The following is a 22,020-nucleotide window of genomic DNA, read 5'->3' as shown; positions in this document are numbered from 1 at the left end:
GTAAAAATGGAGAAAGTAAATGTATTTATTTCCCTCTTAATGTGGTCTGTCTGTTAGAGACCTCCGTGCAGGAGCCAAAAGCAGGCAAGTTTCTTGAGACGTTATCTATCCTTGTGTTGTTGGTCAAGACCTATTAGTAGGTCATGAAACTGAATTAGTATGTTGCCATCAGCATTCAAAAAATAATATAAACTTCTAGTTTCAGCTGTGACATGTAAAGAACTTAGAAGTCTTGACTCCCATTCTTACAAAAAGTAAAAGGTGAATGAAGCAAATACCAGTAACTTTTTTCTAACCCATGGGACCTGAAGTTTCAGGGTAACCTTCACCCTAAAGTCTGGAGAGGGAGGTGAATGGAGAGAGTCACAGCCGAGATCTGCTTACCTTGGGCAGAAGACTCTGGTGCCATTAACTGGCATGAAGACTTAAATGGCAATTCTGGGTGGCTGAGTGTGGATTGTGTGAGAGTCAGAAACTGTGATATATCACATGGGGCCAGATGCATCCTTTCATGGATTTTACTTCCAAGAAATCCCTCTATATTCTTATGGTAAAGATCAGGGAAAAAATCCTCTAATGGCTCTGGCAGTGGGAGAGGAAGAATAATCATTGTGAAATATTTCCAGGGTGTTCCCCATAATAAAGAAATTATCTTCAAGGAAAAATAATTTGCCAGAGCTCATTCCTGATGTGGGAAGGATGTTGCTTCCATGTCAGCCCCCTAAGATCAGGAATAACGCAAAGATGCCCCTTCTCACCACATCTACTCCACATTGTACTTGAAGGACTAAGGTAATAAGATAAGGAAAGGTTTTTAAAGGATATAGATTTGGAAGAAAGAAATAAAACTTTAAAACTGTATTTTCTCCTGAAGATGACATGGTTGTCTATGAAGAAAATTCCAAAGAATCAACAACAACAAAACACTCTTGGAATTAACAAGTGATTATAATGAGGTTGCAAGATACAAAGCTCATAGATTAATTCAATTACAGTTCTGTATACCAGTGATGAAAACTTGGATTTTGAAATTAAAAACCTATTATTGACATTAGCACCAAAAATGAAATATTTAGGGAAAATCTAACATACTAAGTACAGGATTAATATGAGAAAAACTATAAAGCTCTGATGAAAGAAAGTAAAAAACTAATTAAATGATGATTTTATCTGTGTTCATGGATAGAAAGAAAATATGGTTAAAATGTTAGTTCTCCTGAATTTGATCTACAGATTATTTTCAATTTCAGTCAAAATATTATTAAGGTTTTTTTGTTCATATTGACAAATTTTTTCTAAATTTATATGAAAAAACTCAGAATAGGCAACACAATATTGAAAAAGAACAAAGTCAGAGAACTAACACTACCTAAGTTCAAAACTTATATAGCTACAGTAATCAAGTAGTATTAGCAGAAAATGATAATAGTAATAGAGAAACAGATAATGGAACAGAAATGAAAGCCCAGAAATAGGCCCATATAAGTGTAGTGCACTGATCTTCGACTAAAAACAAAGATGCAATCCTATTGAGAAGGATAGTGTTTCCAACACATGATGCTGGAACAACGGACATAAATATGCAAAAGATTAATCCAGCCACAGGCCTTACACTTTTAACAAAAATCTGCTTAAAATTATTATAAACCTAAATATTAAACATACACTTTTAAATTTTTTTGTAGAAAACGATAACATAGAAGAAAATCTAGGTGGATTTGGCTTCATAGTTAAAACACCAAAAGCACAATTTATGAAAGAAAAAAATGATTAGTTGGACGTCACTGAGATTAGAAACTTCTGTGCAACAAGACACTGTTTAGAAAATAAAAAGACAAGTCACAGACTGGGACACAAAATATTTAAAAATACCGATTGAATATATATATATATGACATTTAAATTTTTTTTTAAATTTTGTATTTCCATAGGTTTTTGGGGAACAGGTGGTATTTGGTTACATGAGTAAGTTATTTGGTGATGATTTGTGAGATTTTGATGCACCCATCACCTGAACAGTATACACTGCACCCAATTCATCATCTTTTATCCCTCACCCTCTTCCCACCCTTTTCCCTGAGTCCCCAAAGTCCACTGTGTCATTCTTATGCCTTTGTATCTTTATAGCTTAGGTCCCACTTATGTGTGAGAACGTAAGATTTTGGTTTTCCATTCCTGAGCTACTTCACTTAGAATAATAGTCTCTAGTTCTAGTTCCATGCAGGTTGCTGTGAATGCCATTAATTCATTCCTTTTTGCCAAAAAATCCGGGCAAAAACTAGTTAAAACATGGGTAAGCAATCTAAACAGACACTTCATTAAAAAAGACATACCAATGACCAGTAAGCATATGATGGAGTCAGGATTGGAGTGATACATCTGCAAGCAAAGGGATGCCCGAAGCTACCTGAAACTGGGAGAGAAGCATGGCTTGGGTTCTTTCTAATGCTTTCAGAGGGAGCATGGTTCTGTTGACATCTTGATGTCAGGTACCTGGACCCCAGAACATCAGAAGATAAATCCCTGCTGTTCTAAACCATGCAGTCTGTGGTACTGCGTTATAGTAGTTTTAGGGAACTAATACAAAAACCAATTCCTGAAAAAGATGCAGAGCAACAGGAAGCTGTTGTTTATTACTAGTGGAAATGCAAAACAGTATAGCCATTTCAAAGAAAATTTGACAGTTTCTTACAAAGCAAGATATATTATTAACATATAAAAACAAGCAAATTTCAACTGATTTGAAATTTTATGTCTATGGAAAAGTGAGTGTTTTTAAATGATTATGAATAATCATCTAAAAACTAGAAGGAACATGTGAGTGTTTTTAGATGATTATTCATAATTGATAAAAACCAGAAGGAACCATACACTAGGTGAATGAATAAATAAATTGCTGTACATCCATACCATGCAACAGAATATTATCCATGGAGAGAAACACATGAGATATCAGACATATGGTACATCTTGAAACAAGTGGGCGAAACTAAAATGTATATTGCTAAGTGAAAGAAATCCAGTATAAAATAGGCTACAAAATCTATTACTCCGTTTATATGACATTCTGGAAAAGACAAAATTATGATGACAGTTAAAAATATCTACTGGGCACAGTGGCTCACGCCTGTAATCCTAGCACTTTGGGAGGCCGAGGCAGGTGGATCACAAGGTCAGGAGATCGAGACCATCCCGGCTAACACGGTGAAACCCGTCTCTACTAAAAAAAATACAAAAAAAAATCAGCCGGGCGCATATGGCGGGCGCCTGTAGTCCCAGCTACTCGGGAGGCTGAGGCAGGAGAATGGCATGAACCCGGGATGTGGAGCTTGCAGTGAGCCGAGATTGCACCACTGCACTCCAGCCTGGGCGACACAGCGAGACTCCGTCTCAAAAAAAAAAAAAAATCAGTGATTGCAAGTGTTTGAAAAAGAAGGAGAGAGTGGAAGCACAGGGAATAGTTGATGACCATAAAGCTATTCTGCATGATATTGTAATGGTGGATATGTAACATTCATCAAAATCTATAGGACTCAACCACACAAAGAGTTAATGTTCACATATAAAAATGTTAAAAATCATGTAAAGATTTGGAGAAACCCAAGAAGAAATGGAGAAGGTGGAGAAAGAACATGTAACTGTATTGAAAATACATGAAACCGCCTCACTGAGTGGGGTAGAAGTTGAAAGTTAGTGGAATCTGTAAGTCTATAGGCAAAAAAATCTGTACATAAGCACTATACCTTGGTTGATAAATGTATCTTCCGTATGAAGCGCTGGTTTAAAATTATGATCACAGTATATAGATGTATAGGAAGTGAAAAAATAAGCAAAGGGAAGATGCTGAGATGCAGGATTCTCAGAGTTGGCATGGATGGTTACAGATAATGAAGGGAAAGAGAACAGAGTGATTTGTGTAGTAATGGATTAGAGTTGGAGACATCAGCATGTATTCATGCTTATCTTAATATAAATACAAATAAATCTAAGATATTTATAGATATGTATATGTGCACAGGTTAGTATACACATGTAGATTTATATGCTCTGTCAGTCAAGAGGCCAAGAAGCAATGATATTGACAACAATGAACACACCTAGTGCTCAAAGGTTGCTTTCTAATGTCATTGTCCAGTAAAACGAAAAATGATTCCTTGGAGAAATGCCTGATTATACAACCGGTCAGGAGAGATATAGAATGAACCTGGGGCCTCTTGCAGGGCATGAAAGAAAGTCTTCAAAAATTAAGAAAAAAAAGGAAAGTGAGATTATATTAAAGCAACACAGGAACTAACTAAAAGAAATCTCAATGGCTAGAGTTGGAATAATTTGAGCAACAAAATAAAGTAGTCTTTTATTATAACCCACAACGTAAATATCCATGTGTCCATACTAATATAAATACATGATTGAATAAGTAAATTGTGAGTATAAAAAATTTCCCATTCAGAAGGATTCCAAATAGTTTATGGGAGAATTCTGCCCTCAAAGGCCGGGAGCACAACCATCCCCAGCCTTGTCAAGGCTGGGCTGTATATGGCAACTTCATTCCCAAGAGTAGAGTATGGAAATAAAGGAAAAGAGTAACTTTACAGTGGAGAAGCTTGCAAGACACTGGCTCATCAGAAGATCAAGATTACCCTCAACAGGGATAACTCATGATGATGTGCACCCTTGACATGACGTCAGTGATGCAATGTTAAGAATGGACTTTACCTCTGAGGACTTCTTCCCCAAAACACATAACCCTCATCTAATTATTTAAAAAATCAGACAAAACCCAATTGAGGGAAATTCTACATAATACATAGCCAGTGCTCTTCTCAAAACTGTAAAGGTTATCATGAAAAAGGAAAGTCTGAGAAAGTGTCATAGCCAAGAGAAGTATGTGGGAACTCTCCCTATGATTTTTTGAAAGTTTTGTGTAAATGTAATTTTTTTCTAAAACAAACTATATACACATATATGTTTATATATATATATATAATGGCTAGAGTTGGAACAATTTGAGCAACAAAATAAAGTAGTCTTTCATTATAACCCACAACTTTGGTTTATCACGTCATATTATATATATATAATGTTATATATATAACATACAATGTTTTATATATAAACATGATATGTTTATATATGTATTTAATATTGTACATGTATATATATGTATTTAAAAAATATATATATTTTTAAAATACATGTAACTCAACTATTTTCTACAAAATAGCGGTGTTGGTGATTTTCGGTAATGGTGCTTAATCAAAATTCAGGTGTTTCTCAGTCTGTTCCAGAAATTCCCAGCCACATCCGTCTCTTTGCTTAGATACTGGATTACTTTTTCTGAGCCTCTCACTGTATCTCAGAATTGTTTTCTTCCATTTCTGAACAAAAAATCAACACTTTGTCTTCATCACCTGACACAAGTGAAAAACTTGTTCTTCAACTCCAGCAATGCAAAAGTTTCTGATAGTCGGTACATAACTAATGGACTCATCCTTCTGAGGGAAGGAGATGTGTCAGGAGGAATATGACATGATAAACCAGTGTTGACATCTGAGGACAAAGTGGAAAGCCAATTAGTAGAACAACAAAACCGTGTGCTTCATGATTAGCCACCAAGACAATGTCAGTTCTCTTCTTGCTGTGTTCACCTGTCAAAGTAAAGAAAGTGTCTTTGAATCCTTTTGCATGTTCTGAATTTCTAACTCTGAACCGTTGACCCAAAGTAAAGGGAAACTCAAACTTTCCTGCTTGCTTGCACCAAGAGTGAGCTATCTATTTTTCATTATTCTGCTGTGTTTTAGAAGAGATCACACCCTTCTCGTTGTCATTGAGGCTGAAATAATTCTGACCAGCCAGGACACTATTACTCTGTCTTGGATTCTGAAGGCCTCATGTGCTGTCTTTTGGGGGTGGCACAAAGATGGGACCCCTAATTGGACAACAGAACCTCTATGTGCTCCAGGGGCCTGGACATGCTATACCCAGAGTCACCTCCACCCCACTCTGATTTTCCTGCTCCAAACAAATGCTAAAAGTAACAATCAAATGATCCCCCAAATGGTCAATTTTTTGTTTCCTCTCAAATTCTTTCAGATTATTTGACATGTTTTGGCTTTATTTTTTAAAATGTCAGCTTCTAAAAAGTACACACAAATCTCACTCCCTTCCTTGCCATTGCCTTTAGAGTAAATTTTAAGCGGAAATTTGGTTACATTGACACAAGCCAAGCATTTTCATCATCTTCTAAAAAAGACTTAAGAGAATATTTATTTATTTATTTATTTTGAGGTGAAGTTTCACCCTTTCACCCAGGCTGGAGTGAAGTGGCGTGATCTCGGTTCACTGCAACATCTGCCTCCCTGATTTAAGCGATTCTCCTTCCTCAGCTGGGATTATAGGTGCCCACCACCAGGTCCGGCTAACTGTTGTATTTTTAATAGAGGCGGGGTGTCCCCAGGCTGGTCTCAAACTCCAGACCTGACGTGATCTGCCCGCCTTGGCCTCACAAAGTGCTGGGTTTACAGGCGCGAGCCACTGTGCTCTGCCAACAGAACATTTGAAAGAGACATATGGATGGTGCTCTCTTTAGAAGTTTCATGTCTGCTCCTAAAACCAGATCAGGTAGTAGTGACTTTTTTTATTTGTTTGGTTTTTAAAGTTTTTTTTTTTGCTTTTTATTGATACATAATAATTGTACATATGTATATATTTGGATACATGCATAAAATGTGTAATTTACTATAAATTTCAAAATAGCTATAAAAGAAGATTTGAAATGCTTTCAGTAGATTCCAATTTCTGTGCATTTCTGTTCTGGAAAGACAATCCAGCAACATCTCTTCTCCTTTATGATACATGTTGTTTCTTCACAGGATAACCTGGAGTCTGAGTTTTCATTCAATAGACTGAAACCAATGCCTAGTTAGAAAGCATTTTTTATATCTACAGCTCTTTTTTTTTTTTAAGGGTAGAGTTTTGTAACAGAAACACTGATAATCAGGTCTAAGTATCCCTGGAGACTGTAACCCTCTCTTAAGATTAATAAGAAGAGATACTTCTAATAACAATAGCAGCAGGAGATGTGCTGGGAAGTGATCTGGAGATCTTAAAATGTTTTCACAAATACATGACTCAGACTCTAGGTCACCACTCTCCATCTTAGTTTTAATTATTTTTTAAAAATCCATCAATTCAGAAGGCCCTCAGTGCTTTGGATGTGCTTTTTCCATATTCCACTCTGCACTCATAGAGAGCCTCTTGGTGCCCAGTGTTCAACCATACGCACCCTTGCATTATAGATATGATTTCATCCTGGAGTGAGCTTAGGTGCAATATGATGAACCACTCTCCAGTGGGATCTAACACTGAGAAGATTTGCAACAGCTTGTATTTAGAGAATTAATAAAGGCAGTGATAGTGATTCACGTTTTTTTAAAAAATAAAAAATTCTTTCCATTCTTTAAATGTTAGCTTTCTTAGTCCACAGCATTATATTTGCTTACAGATCTTAGGCTATGAATGTCTAGCACAATGCCTACTCTTAAATTGGAATTGAGCAGAATTTAAAAGCTGGCTTGTGCAAGCATGAGAAACGTTGGGCTAAAATGTTAGGTTTGCATTGGAGATTAGGAAGGGAGAAGTGACATTTTCTGTTAATGTGAAATAGAGGAAGGTTTATCAAAATTGTGTCCCAAAGGCTGAAGGGGGCAGATATGACATACATTGTTCTTTGGTTTATCTTTGGAAGGAAAGCAGATATTAAAGAGAGGCGTGTCCTCAGGGATCTCCTCTTTTATTGGCCTTAGGAAATACAGGAGAATGAATGAAGAGCATGGAAAATTTCCAGCAGGGCCTAGAAGCCAGAAAAAAAAATGCACATGCTGATTATCGGTGAGCCTCTCCCATTCCACCCTGTCCTCCTCCCCTTGGCCCAACACCCTGCATAGTCTTAGCTCATGTAGCTTCTCTTGTTTGTGTGTCAACTAAAAATATCTTGCACACTTTACATAAATCATATTTTTAAACACACCAGAGTGGTTCAAATAACCTTTATTGGAGATAGTTAAGAGATCTCACTAGCAGTCTAAGCTCTGCTGTTAACAGGATCTTAGACATATTCTTTTCATCTGTAAAACAAAGTTGTTGGGTAGGATGACGACCAACACTGCTTCTAACATGGACACTCTATGATTCTAATTTATCAATAAACAATGTGATGCAATATAAAGATAGCTTTCATTTTGCTATATTTTCAGACATAATAGGAAAAATCATCAATAACCTAATTTTAAATTTTAGGCTACCACATCTCTATTTTGGAAGCTATTTCAAGTTTTCCACACTCTCCTCCAAAATTTTCTTCTTTAGATACTGGGGTTGAAGAAAGTCATGCAGGTTGGAATCTTACAGAGATGTTCAAAGACAGTTTTGCTCAATGTAGCAAATGAAAATACTGGACACCCAGTTCATTCTGAATTTTAGACAAACAACAAATAATTTTAATATAAGTATATACCATGAAATATTTGTGATATACTAAAAAACGTATCCCTTACTTACATGAAATCCAACTTTAAGCATCCTATATTTGATCTGGCAATTCTATTTGAGGATCAACTAAAAGAGTTTACAAAAATGCTGTGCTTAGTAAATGCTAGCTTCCGTGTACTTATTTAGTATCCCTTGCAGAACAACCCAGAAGTGGTATATTTCCTAATCTGTGAGACATTACAGAGTAGAAAACACACCCTTATTTCTTTAAGAAAATATTTATGGAAGGGAATCTAACTACTTTCTATCATATATGCATAGGAAATGAATTTTAAAATGGTTTTGTAGGGAAAATACATAATCCTGCTTATGTAAATACAATATGCTATACATTATATATAAGAAAACAATTCTGGATTGGAAGTAATAGCCAACTAGTGCTGAGAAATTATAAAATAACATAATTAAAAGATATATATCATTATCAGTGAATGCAAAAGCACAGCAGAAAAAATACCTCAGGTATGTTAGTAAGTTGGGTCTATCTCTTCTGTGCATTATTATAAAAACAAATGCCAGTACAGTCATTCATAGATATTGGCAACTAACAATCATGGTGTAATAAAAAATGACATTAGCATGAATTTCCATCCTGTACTTGCAGGCTGAGTAAATCAAAAAACAAGGACAACAACAAAAAACATGAATTTTGAATGAATTCCCACTCAGGGAATGTGGACAAATTATATGTAGATTATATGTAGACAAAACAATATTTCAGTAAAAACACTGAAGGAACAAAAAACTTTAATGAGATTCCAATGCTATGCTCATGCATGCAGAAAAAAAAATTTCCTGACAATTACTATAGAACAAACAACAGGGGAGAAAATGAATGAAATCCTGGAAAAACTAGCTTAATCAAGAACTCACTAGAGCTTCTGTTACTGTTTGGGGCCATTAAGCATTGTGGGAGTAATAATATATCAAACCTATAGAAGAAACAAACCCTACCTACAGTTTTCCAGGTATCCCGAGTCTTGATATTTTTGTTAAGCAAACCTTCCTGAGATGTGAGGTTTCTGTGTTTACTCTGATGTTTTTGGCTTGCTCTTCTGGCCATTATGGAGTAGCAACCTTGGTACTCTCTTGAGTACTATCTATAGCTCCTGTATATATATTTATTTTTATATATGCATATATATTTATATATGTGTATATATATTTATATATGTATATATATTTATTTATATATATGTATATATATATTTATTTATAATGTGGTGATGACCATATTTGATTAAAGAAGTTAATGAGGAACAAAATATAAAACTATAATAATCACTAAGTGTTGGCAACTAATTTTTAAAAATTCAGCCCTGATTAAAATAAAGGGGCCCAGATACATTTTCAAAGACCAAGCAAAAAGGGTGACTTCAGAGCTGAGAGGCAATAAATTCATAATTAGCACAGAGATCAAGGAACATCGGCCATTTTCCATGTCAGCATCATGGATCAGAAAACAGTGGTAGAAGTTAGAAGTGAAAGAACCCAAGAATCTATTAGGATACAGAGTTGGAAATGACTGGAAAATAATCTCCTGGGCAATGGAAGACCCATAGACATCACCACCGGCTTTCTCTCTACCCCAGGTCCTGTAAAGGGACTTGGCTCACATTAGGCACCCAAGGAACATTGGTGAAATAAATGAACAAACAAAAATGAAATTTAATTCCCTAGTGTCCATGGAAATACAGAGTGAAGACATTGAACTTCCTTATGGATATAAAAGTAGACGATTAGCCAATTATCTATTTTTAGTAAAATATCAAAAAGTTAAATTGACTTCAGCTGGTGTGTATGTAGAAAAAAGGGATGTGCTTAACAAAAACAAAAATCTGCTATCTTTAAGTGGTATATGTTCAGGTGATTTTTAAAGACATTTTTCACAATGCATATATACAATTTTATGATAAAAAATATGTTCACTTGAATTAATTTTAGGGAAGCACAAACTAAGTGACAATCGAGCAATGAGCAGATGGGATATTGATTCCCAGGTCACCAACTGTTGCCCTAAAATGACTTTCACTCAAATCTCAAGCCTGGGATCAATGCCATAATCCCCAAGAACATGTAAGGGTAAGGAGAAAAATAAAATACAACACACTGCATCACTACTTTGTAAATGCTGTGATGCAGGGGCTGTTTCCCTGATAGGAAAAAGCTGCAGCATCTGCCATCAGGCATCCAACCCACCTCATTCCTTCCCTTCTCTCAGTCCACACATCACAATTATGACCCCAGCCAACCTCCCACATAAGTGGTCCTGCCAGCTGCTACCTGGAGCCAGAGCTCAGAGGCTAGATTTATTTTCCAGGATGAGGCCCCAGTGACCTTAGAAAACTCACCAAAATGATGGTTGTCTTCTCCATAATTCTGTCTGGAAAGCAGCATCTGACCTGTAGCTTATGTGATATCCCAGGGCTGGTGTGTCATGACAGAGGCTATCAGGGTGGACAAACAATGTGGCATCTGGGAAAGGGCGATGATCCAAACTGCAGGGCTCCAGAAGAGGGATGGGAGAGCCCAGGGCCGGGAATCCAGCCTGACTTGTGCTTTCCCATCACCAATTCCCCACCTCTCTTTGGGAAATGCTCCCAACCACAAATGCAAGTAAATGAATGAGCCTTTTGCTTTGATATCAATGGCTGGATTTGCCAATGTCCGACCCTGCAGGAGGGTGTGGGTGGGGCTCAGGCCTCTGTTGCAGTCACCAGAGAAGGTGTGCTGCTTCCTTCCTACGTGCTAGAGTTGTAGGCTTGAGATTAAGGAGGGCTGAGATAGGAGGATGGGACCCTTGAGAGAAGAGAGACATTTTTTGCTAAGGTAGTCCTTTAGTTAAGATGTCAGCACCTAAACAAAACAAGAAGGGTTGGGTGCAGTGGCTCATGCCTGTGATCCCGGCACTTTGGGAGGCCAAGGCAGGTGGATCACTTTGGCCCAGGAGTTTGAGACCTGCCTAGGCAACATGGTAAAACACCATCTCTACAAAAATTAGCCAGACGTGGTGGTGTGTGCCTGCAGTCCCAGCTACTCAAGAGGCTGAGGTGGGTGGATCACCTGAGCCTGAGGAGGTCAAGGCTGCAGTGAGCTGTGATTCTGCCACTGCACTCCAGCCTGGGTGATAGAGTGAGACCCTGCTTAAAAAACAAACAAACAAACACACAAACAACAGTAAAGAATAGAAAAAGAAAAAATAAAGAAAACAGGAAGGTATCCAAGAAGAGACTTTGCAGGCATGGGTGAGTCACAGGACTTGGGTTCGAGTCCTGCCTCTATCATCATCTGTTGACACAAGGATCTCAGGAGAGTGGCTTTTCTTTTAGGCTGTGTGCTTCTCTCTATGGGGGAAATAATAGTTCCTACTTCACTATGTTTAGCAATATTGATAATACACATAACACACTCAGCACAGCATTGACACATTGCAAATACTTAAATAAATGTTACTGCTTAAAAAACAAAACACGAAAAGCAGAAGGAAGAGCCAGAACCCCAGAGGGAAGATAAAAGTTTTAAAGATGTCAGAAGTGCAATGTTTTATGCTCATAAACTTGCAGATCCATGGATCCAAATGTGGGTAAACTGAGCCAGTGTGCGTCATCTCTACACCACCTCAACAATCTGAACAACTGGGCATCAGCATGGTGGACAGCTTGTTTTTCTTTAATAACCTCCTTAATCATCTCTGGCTACAGATTAACTAGGCTATTAAAATGAAGACAGCATGAGTTGCAAAACTCCCGCTCTTTCTGCAACCGAAACTACAACCAAGGTTGTAGCTGGTTGCCTTCTCAGGGTGGTACTGAATCCTCCTCCAAGTAGCATTTGGAAGGTAATTTTTCTGAGCGTCCTAGTGGCGCAGACATCTTAAAATCCAAAAAAGGTGAACTGTGGTTAAACACGTATTGACAACTCATAGAATGATAAGTTTCTCCCATCACTAGCAGGAATCCAGTGGGAGTCTTTTGAAACAATTGTTGATTTGAAAGTCCAATGTCTTGTATCCTAAACCGAGAACACAGTAATGAGATGCAAAGAAACTAGAAACAAAGGAAGAGATGTATACACGACTGTAAGCTGATCTATTAGGAATTTGTTGAATCTGCAAACCTTTTTCATTTTGCTCATTTGCCATGATTTGTCACCTTCACCAGGATAAATACAATTATCTCTTCCCCCAGTTCTTCTATCACTGGCTGATCTAAGGTGAGAAAAACAATCTTAACTCTCTTTTGTCTTTGGAGTTTATGAGGGATATTTATGAGGAAGTGACTGGGTGACTTTATCCAGGAGTAACTCATGTGACATATGCCCTTCGTCCATGGTTCGCTAATCAACACCAACTGGCCCATACCATCTACTCAACTGGCACAAGAATAAACAGTTACTTGGAAGTATCAAATAGATACCCACACTACAGTCACACTGAATGAGTTTATCACAGAATTTTCTTTGTCTTTGGGTCTGTAGAACTGATACTGGACATCACATTCCTCCTTGTTTCAATGGAACTCATCAAAATCTCCAAAAAATATGTTCAGAGATGTCTTCCTTAGCCTGGTGTTCACTGATGCGCTCATGAAGGTGATGTTCTGTAGGCGTCCAAGGATCATCACCTGCTCCGAAGTCTGACCCACCACTGGCTGGCCAGTGGCCAATTAGATAATCTCAATGGCATGAACCAACAGTGGGCTGTGGGCACTGCACTGTGATGTCACAGAACCTGGGACCTGAGGCCATGCTGGGCTAGGACAAGAGGCAGAGGCAGAGAGACAGAGAGGAGCCACCCTGAGAAGAGAGACCAGGTGGGCTTTTCTATGTTGGTGCCTTGCATTTTAGCTCTTTTTTTACTATATGCTCCCGGATCGACCCCAGATGAACTGCTATAGCTTTCAAATACCTCTTGTTTCTTGGGCTTTCCTAAGTAATCATCTCTCCTTCCTGATACAAGATAACTCTCCTTGGAAGACCACTTCACAATCTTCTGGTAACTTTGTGAACTTAGACAAGTTACTGAACTTCTCTGGGCCTCTGTTTCCCCATCTGTAAAACAGCAACAATAACCCTCCCCCTATCCCACAGAGTTGCCCTGAGGGCCAAAATAACAAATTCATGTGAGAGATTTGTGTGTATTGCTTGAGACATAAAGCACACTTAATGACTGATTATACAGAGTACTTCATTTTTCTGAACGCCTACTGGAGGATTGGAATTAGGATGGGGTCCACCTGCATCCAACCCGCTGCTCCCTGTGGTTTGGGAGTGGCGCAGTGGTGTGGTAGTTAATAGCAAAAACTCTGGGGCTGGTCTGAGGTTAATCCTGGTTCTACCACTTACTAGTTGTGTGGCCCTGGGCAAGTTACCTAACTTCTTTGTTCTATAATTTCATCACTTGTGAGATGATAATAATAGTAACTATCTCACAAAATACATTTTAATAAGAAGGTAATGTATCTAAAATGTTTAAAGCAATGTCTGAAACATATTGTGAGTGCTGTATAAAGGTTGGGTATAATTATATTATGTTATCCTCCCAGTTGACCCCAGCATCCAGACTGGTCATTCTAAATCATAGGTCTCTCCAGGCCCTGCTTCTGCTCCACATCCCTCAGTGACCCCTCAAAGTGCCCTTGAAGTTTGTGTTCCTTGGCTCAAACATCACACACTAGTGACCTGACCCCTGCCACATCTCCAGCCTCATCTTACTCCACACAGCAGCCACAGATGCACTTCCTCCCCCACGGTATTAGTCCATTTTCACACTGCTGATAAAGACATACCCAAGACTGGGTAATTTATAAAGAAAAAGAGGTTTAATGAACTCACAGTTCCACATGGCTGAGGAGGCCTCACAATCATGGTGGAAGGCGAAAGGCACATCTTACATGGTGGCAGACAAGAGAAATGAGAGCCAAGTGAAAGGGCAAACCCCTTATAAAACCATCAGATCTCATGAGACGTATTCACTACCACGAGAACAGTATGGAGGAACCTCCCCCATGATTCAATTATCTCCCACCAGGTTCCTCCCACAACAAATGGGAATTATGGGAGCTACAATTCAAGATGAGATTTGAGTGGGGACACAGCCAAACTATATCATCCACTCACCCTAGGCCTAGACAGATTCTATGGCCTCTGCCTGGCAGTTGTTCCCAGCATCCATGTCTTCTACAGTAGAGCAATGACTCCTGTTCATCTTTTGAGTCTCAGCTTAGGGTCCACCTCTTCCAGGAAGCCTGTCTTGACTTGTCAGGTTCCATCAGATGCCCACTCTCTGAGTTCATCTCTGCCAGACCACTTACCATCTGTGCTGTAATCCTTGGTGTATACATCTGCTCCTCCTCTAGTGTTTGTTTGTTTGTTTGTTTGTTTGTTTTGTGTGTGTGTGTGTGTGTGTGTGCTTGGATGCTATATCTGACTAAAGGTTACCTCATCACCAGGCAAATATTTTTCTCACCTAACAAGAGACAAGTGGCTCTGGGGTGGGCTTGTATAAGGTACATGGATGTGCTTTGGTCAAGAACTAGGCCGAGGCAGACATCAGGCCTGCATGACTCCACGGGATTGGTGAGCAGGCGCATACCTCCACTTGTTATATAACCTGTTTGTGTAAGCTCATACGTGGCTCTATGCCACTATTGTCTGTAAAAGGTATAACTAACCTGCTGATGCTGTACAGGTGCTGCTGGTCTTGGCTCAGCTCAGTATGGCACGGCATGGCATGGCACAGATCGGTGCTGGTGCCCAGAGAGAGACTATGAAACTGCTGATGCCTGTAAGTGAGAGCTACCCCCCTGAAGGTGGGAAGTTGGGAGCCAGGAACTGGCTTGTGCCTGGAGAGAGAAAGAATTAAGCTGTGAACCCTGACAGAGCTGGCCTTGCAGGCCAGGAAAAGCAGTTCCCGACGCGGGGGTGGCAGGAGCCACAGAGCCAGAACAGACAGCCGAGATAAAGGTGAACAGTGTGAGAGCGCTACTGACAAGAGAGCTGCTGAATAAACCATATTCACCTGCTTGCAGCCCCCCAAGTGTTCTCCCTCTCTCCTCCTCCTCCTCCTTATTCTTCACCCCCTCCTCCTTTTTCTTCTTCCTCTCTCTCTCTCTTTCTTTCTCCATCCCTCACTATTTTCAGGAATGTTAATAAAGCCCAGAAGTCTCAAGCAAAGTTTCTAGCTGCAGGCCTCATTCCCATGTACTACCACCAAGAGATGCTGAGAGATGGACATCTGGGAGAGAAGGAATCCATGGGCAGGGAGAGAGGGCTGGGATGGATGCCATGTGGCCAACCCAGAATGCCATCCCTGGGACCCCTGAATTCTATAAGGACAGGACATGAAGCTGTGTGTATTCCCTGGAGGTGTTTATTGCCTATGTATTAATAATAACATTAAAAACAACAGCAAGCATAATACCTATTTCAGAGTCACTATATTGCAAAGTTCTAGGAGGCTTATTTACCTTGAGAGTCCTGAGACGGGTCCCCTCTGGGAAGGTGTGATTGGAGCTACTGCCATGCATTGGTCCCCACTGTGCAGCGTCTGTACCAATGACCTAATTCGTTCCTCACAAAACAGCATGATGGGAGTGGGTGTGGCTACAACTCCCCTTTATAAATGAGGAAGTGAAGAATGGCGAGGGTTTTTTCCATAGGGATGAGAGGTTCTGATTTATTCTGGGCTTTATCATCATTAGTACCTGCAGCCAAAACATGTTTATTGTAGGGATTTTCAAACTAGTTGGACCAGGGGCAAGGATAGCAGAGGGTTACTCCCTGAACACAGGTGGTTCTCTTAGGGTAGCCTAAGGGCCTAAGCTCACCTGGACCAATTCAGCTTCTACAGTTTGCCAGCTACTTGATTAATAGCCACTGTCATTCACTCTGGCCTCAATATAAACCCAGGTGTTGAGCAATTAAAGTCCTAGGGAAAGATGTATACAGTTTGTCCTCCTTGAAAATCATAAGCATCACCAGTCAACAATACAGGCTCACGTAGCAAGGCAGAGAAATCTGGATGATTGGCAGCTACTTGTGTGTCTCTTCTATAATTCAGGGTCATCACTGACCGTCCAAGGGCTTCACTTTGCAGACCCTGTGCATGTGGACGGGGCCATGTGGTTAGTTCTCACCAAAAGATGTGTGCAGACTGGTGTGTTTCACTTCAGAGATAAGGACTTTGTGTGCTGAAGAGATGGGCATCTGGGAGACAAGAAATCCATCAACAGGGAGAGATTCCTCCTCACACTCTTCTTTTTTCGCAATGACTTTAGAAGCCATGTGTTGACTATGATGAAGCTGCAAGAGTGACTTTAGAAGCCATGTGTTGACTATGATGAAGCTACAAGAGGGAACGCATCCGATCCCTTGAGTCACCATGTGAGAGAGGGCTGTGGATGAAAGCAGCCAGAGACAAAACAAGAGCATTGGGCTGTACATCAAAAAGTAAACAAATAAACAAAAAATCCCACGCCTTTCTTGCTGGGCTACTGATAGGTGGGGGATGGTTGTTACAGGACATTAGCCTATCTGGCTGATACACATATCTTGTCTCTATGACATGGACTAATTTAAAGAGGAAAGAAGCTCAACATCCAGTTAATATCTGGTTACGGACCAGTTTCAACACAACAGTTTTATTGGCAAACAAATCTGTGTGTAGTTGCGGCCAATTATGCACAATTACACCTTTCTGTTCTTTGCAATGATATAGAAAAACAGTACATAGAATGATCCTTGAATTGTGAATCTTTCAGGGTATTGGCAGGAAACACATGATGCACTAAAAAGGGGAAAGTGATGAGAGTCTAGGGAACAGACTATTTTCATAGATGAGAGGAGACTTGAAGGCAAAAACAAGGAACAGGGAAGCACATCAGGGTGATAGCAGGAAGCCCACTAGCTCTGGGCCAGAAGTGAATGGAAAGGAATATGTAAGTGGAGCCCAGAGGGAGCTGCAACTGTCGGATCTGGACACCCAACAGGAGATGTGGTCTCCAGTAAAACAACTGAGGCTCCACCACCTGTGGCCAACCAGACAGTGTGGTAGGCACCTTGATATGCTGCTGCCCAGACCCTCTTTTGATGAAAGGTGTGTTGCTGCAGCTTCAGGGAGTGCTGTAACGATATGTAGACTCCAGCTGCAGCCCCTTCAGCGAGTGCCTGAGCTGCTGAGAGTCATCATTTCCAGGGGCAAGCCCCTTCCCAGTGGGCCCACAAACAATGACTTGCCCTGGGAGTATAAAGGCCTGACCATCTCAGCCCACCTTGGGGAAATCACTAGGATCATCCTAGCTCCCAAGCTCACTCCAGAGTTGGCCATGCTTTTCTGGGCCTGCTTCACAGCTCAATATTTCCCTCTGCCCACTCCTGCTTCCTTTTCTTCCTTTCCAAGGAATGGGTCCTGAAGTCACTCCCTAATAAGCATCCTGCACACTAATCTCCATTGCAGAGTCTTCTTTCTCAGTGAACCATCCAGCGATGGGGTGGGAAAGCAGGGTTGTAAACACTCTGACCTCTCCCTCTCTTCCTGCTCTTTTACCTGCAGGCACCACTCATTGGCCAAATCCAACTGAAAGCAAGAGGGTGAGGAAACTGAGGTGATTTTCAGAACTTGTTTAAAATAGGGCTGGACAAGGGTGGGGAATACATGTTTGTTCTTTTAACCATAAAAAGAGATCATGTATCTAGGGAGGAAGGAGAGGGGGAAGCCATTAGCTGACAGTATAACAAAAGCAGTGCCCCTGATGAAAACAAGTATCTGGATAATAATCTGTTCCAGATGAACAGCCAGATGCTGATGAGAGTTTATACTGTCCCTTGTTAATATGAATCTGTTTTTCTTGTGTGGTTTCCTTTAAGAATCAAAGCATCAGAGCAAAACGTGGGTGATGCATGTTATCCACAGACTCATGTTCCTGTAGTAGGATATCTCATTCCAGACAAAAACCTAGAGGTCACCTGCAACCCAGGGTTGTCCCTGGTATGCTCCAGTCTGGTCAGTGAGCATCCATCATTCATCTGCCCAGCAGTGGGTTGGTTTGCATGTGGCACACCTGAGACCCTAGTGGCCTACAGATGTATTTGTTTATCCTGTACAATATTTAGAAAATGAAGCATTTGGCAACATTTGCAAATTGGAAGATTTTTAATAAAAATATGGAATTGTGGTTTCCCTTGGAAAGGCCAGTGCTGTGGTGCCACTGGGACTCCAAGCCTACTGAGTAGCAGGTGTCCTGCAGTCCCCACCTCTCCCTATTGCTCCCGTCACAGAAGCTGAGTGTTAGATGCTGTGTATCATTTCACATGAGCAGACCTAAGGGAAGAGCAAAGTATTTCTTCTACCAAAGTCCCTGTCCAAGTGGAAAATAAAAAGTAGTGTGGATCAGGCTTTTCAAGAAAAGTGCGAAGGAGCATATTTCTTTGAGGTAATGATAAATATTCCTTCATGCCCCATATGTAATTGTGTCTGTACGATAAGGGTATATTATGCTCCACTTGTTTACTTTCCAGGTTGGCCTGAGGTTATTTCTGCTTGGAATGCTGCTATGGGGCTCTATATTATACCAGAGCCACTGGAAAGAGGAACAGTCATGTAGGAGAGGAAAAACTCATAGGAAACACTTGTTGACTGAACAATGGATGGAAATTTTATGCAGACTAACAAAAATCAGTGCAGGGAAATACAAATACAAACCTAGGCTTTCAATTGGCTGGTTCAAAATATTCCAAGATCAGAGCAGATAATATGAGCTGGAAGAGAAAGGGAAGCCTCCCAGAAACCGTGAAAGACTGGGTTAGGAACAGCAGATTAGGCTTGTACTTTTTAGCTTCTTCATCATAATCCATAATAAGAAATAATGCTGGACACGGTGGCTCACACCTGTAATCCCAGTACTTTGGGAGGCCAAGGCAGGAGGATTCCTTGAGGCCAAGAGTTCCAGACTACCCTGCGCAACACAGCAAAACCCCATGTATGCAAAAATAAGAAATAAAAAAGTTAGCTAGGCATGGTGGTGCACATTTGCAGTCCCAGTTACCTGGGAGGCTGATACAGGAGGATCACGTCAGCCCAGGAGTTCAAGGCTGCAGTAAGCCATGATGGAGCCACTGCACTCCAGCTTGGACAACAGAGCAAGACTGTCTCTTTAAAATAAAAAAAGAAAAATAAATACATTTTACATTAGGATTTATCCACCCCCACATGCACACACAAACACAAATACAAACACCTATACAATTTAAATCAAAATTTCATTAAGAATATACACCTCTGTTCCAAGAATATACCCTGATATATTTTATTCTATTCCACGCATTTTAAAAATGATAGTGGTCTGTAAATTGATGTCATTGATTACTAACAGCTGAACCATGGTTTATACCTAGGAAATAGTAATACCCACTGAATTCAGTACCTATAACTGGAGCATTCTACTGCCTAGAAATATTTCAGGTCTAGCTCTTTTCTCCTCTCTTTTCTGAATTTTCCCTGTCTCAGGCTCTGTAAGACTGCCCATCAGGGAGGATCCCACCATGGCACAGATCTGGGTTTTTAAGCATTTAAATGATGACTCATTTGATGAATCTTTGATTTTTCTGGTAAGCAAGAGACCTCTCGAAGCTGCTGACCTCTCATAAGAGGTTATTTCCTGTCTCAAGGTGTCCAAGGAACATTTGAGGCAATAAATCATTGCCAAAACTAATGTCATGAAGTTTCCTCCTGTGTCTGCTTTTACGCATTTTACAGTTTCAAATCTTATGTTTATATTTTGAATTCATTTTGACTTGATTTTTGTGTACAGCATAAGATAAGGGTCCTGTTTAATTCTTTTGCATGTGGCTATCCAGTTTCTCAAAATCATTTGTTGAAGAGATCCTCTCATCATTGGATATTCTTGGCACCCTTACAGATGATCAGCTGATGATATGTGTATGGATGTGGCACCAAAAGCAGAGAGGCAACACCAGCAAAAATGGACACGTGGGACTACATCATATTGACAGGCTTCTGAATAGCAAAGGAAATAAGCAACAAAGTGAAAAGGTGACCTACAAAATAGGAGAAAATGTTTGCAAACCATATATCTGAAAGGGATTGAATGTCTAAAAATATAAGAAACTCCCACAACTCAATAGCAAAACAAACAACTCAATTTAAAAATAGGCCAAGGGCTAGGCGCGGTGGCTCATGCCTGTAATTTCGGCACTTTGGGAGGCTGAGGCAGGCAGACCACTTCAGGTCAGGAGTTCAAGACCAGCTTGGCCAACATGGTAAAACTCTGTCTCTACTAAAAATTCAAAAAAATAAATAAAAAATAAAAAGCCAGGCATGGTGGTGTGTGCCTGAAATCCCAGCTACTCAGGAGGCTAAGACACAAGAATCGCCTAAACCCAGGAGACAAAGGCTGTGGTGAGCCAAGATCGTGCCACTGCACTCCAGCCTGGGCGACAGAGTGAGACTCTGTCTTTAAAGAAGAAAAAATGGCCAAGTATTTGATTATATGTTTTTCCAAAGAAGACACATAAATGGCCAACAGGTGTATGAAAAGATGTTCAACATTACTAATTATGGGGGAATGCAAATTGAAACCACAATGAAATATCACCTCACACTTCCTAGGATGACTATTATAAAAATAAAATAAAAGGTAAGTGTTGGCAAGGATATGGAGAAACTGGAACTCTTGTACACTGTTGGAAGAAATGTAAAATGGTACAGCCACTATAGAAAAGTATAGAGGTTTCTCAAAAAAATTCAAAATAGAACTACTGTATATTCCAGCAACTCTACTTCTGGGTATATGAAAACCAAAAAAAAAGAGTTGAAATCAGGATCACAAAGAGATATCTGCACACCCATGTTCATTTTAGCATTATTCACAATATCCAAGATTTGGAAAAAACCCTAAATATCCATAAATGGATGAATGGATCAAGAAAATATGGCATATACATGCAATGGAATATTATTCAGCCTTATAAAAGAAGGAAATTCAGCAGTGTACAATAACAGAAATGAATCTGGAGGAGAATATGCTAAGTGAAATAACTGCTGCTTACATGAGGTATCTAAAATAAACTCACAGAAGCAGAGAGTAGAGCAGTGGTTTTTCAAGGGCTGCAGAGATGGGGGAGGGGAAACAGGTATCAAGTTTCAGTTATGCAATAAAAATGGGTTCTAGAGATCTTCTGTACGACACAGTGCCACATTGTACACTTAAAATTTGTTAAAAGGATTTGAGAAAAGGAACACTAGCTGGCTCTAGTCAGACTAAAGTAAGGTCCTTTGCATTGCCCAAGGGGAGAAACAGCCTCAGACTCCCCTGGTTTGACAAGGTCACGTTCAGGGTCAGTGGCAGGGACATCAGCTCCCTCAGGCCAGTAAGCAGTCACCAGTTTTTGAGAGAACCAAGCTGATGTCCCAAGCTGAGACTTCTTTAACACAAGAGACTGCACTCCCTCTCT

At 40.0% G+C, this 22,020-nt stretch overlaps 1 long non-coding RNA gene across 1 annotated transcript; it reads left to right on the top strand.

Moving 5' to 3' along the window:
• Positions 1 to 13,272: 13,272 nt before the first annotated feature.
• Positions 13,273 to 15,967, top strand: LOC134737628 (uncharacterized). Its single transcript, XR_010122718.1, has 2 exons — positions 13,273 to 13,361; positions 15,239 to 15,967. It is a non-coding gene; the product is annotated as an uncharacterized LOC134737628 (long non-coding RNA).
• The last annotated feature ends 6,053 nt before the right edge of the window (positions 15,968 to 22,020 follow it).

Source organism: Pongo pygmaeus, chromosome 10 (genome assembly GCF_028885625.2).
Source record: "Pongo pygmaeus isolate AG05252 chromosome 10, NHGRI_mPonPyg2-v2.0_pri, whole genome shotgun sequence".
In the NCBI taxonomy this organism is placed as follows: domain Eukaryota; kingdom Metazoa; phylum Chordata; class Mammalia; order Primates; family Hominidae; genus Pongo; species Pongo pygmaeus.
Note: the sequence above shows the minus strand (reverse complement) of the source record. Positions and strands in the feature narration are given on the sequence as shown.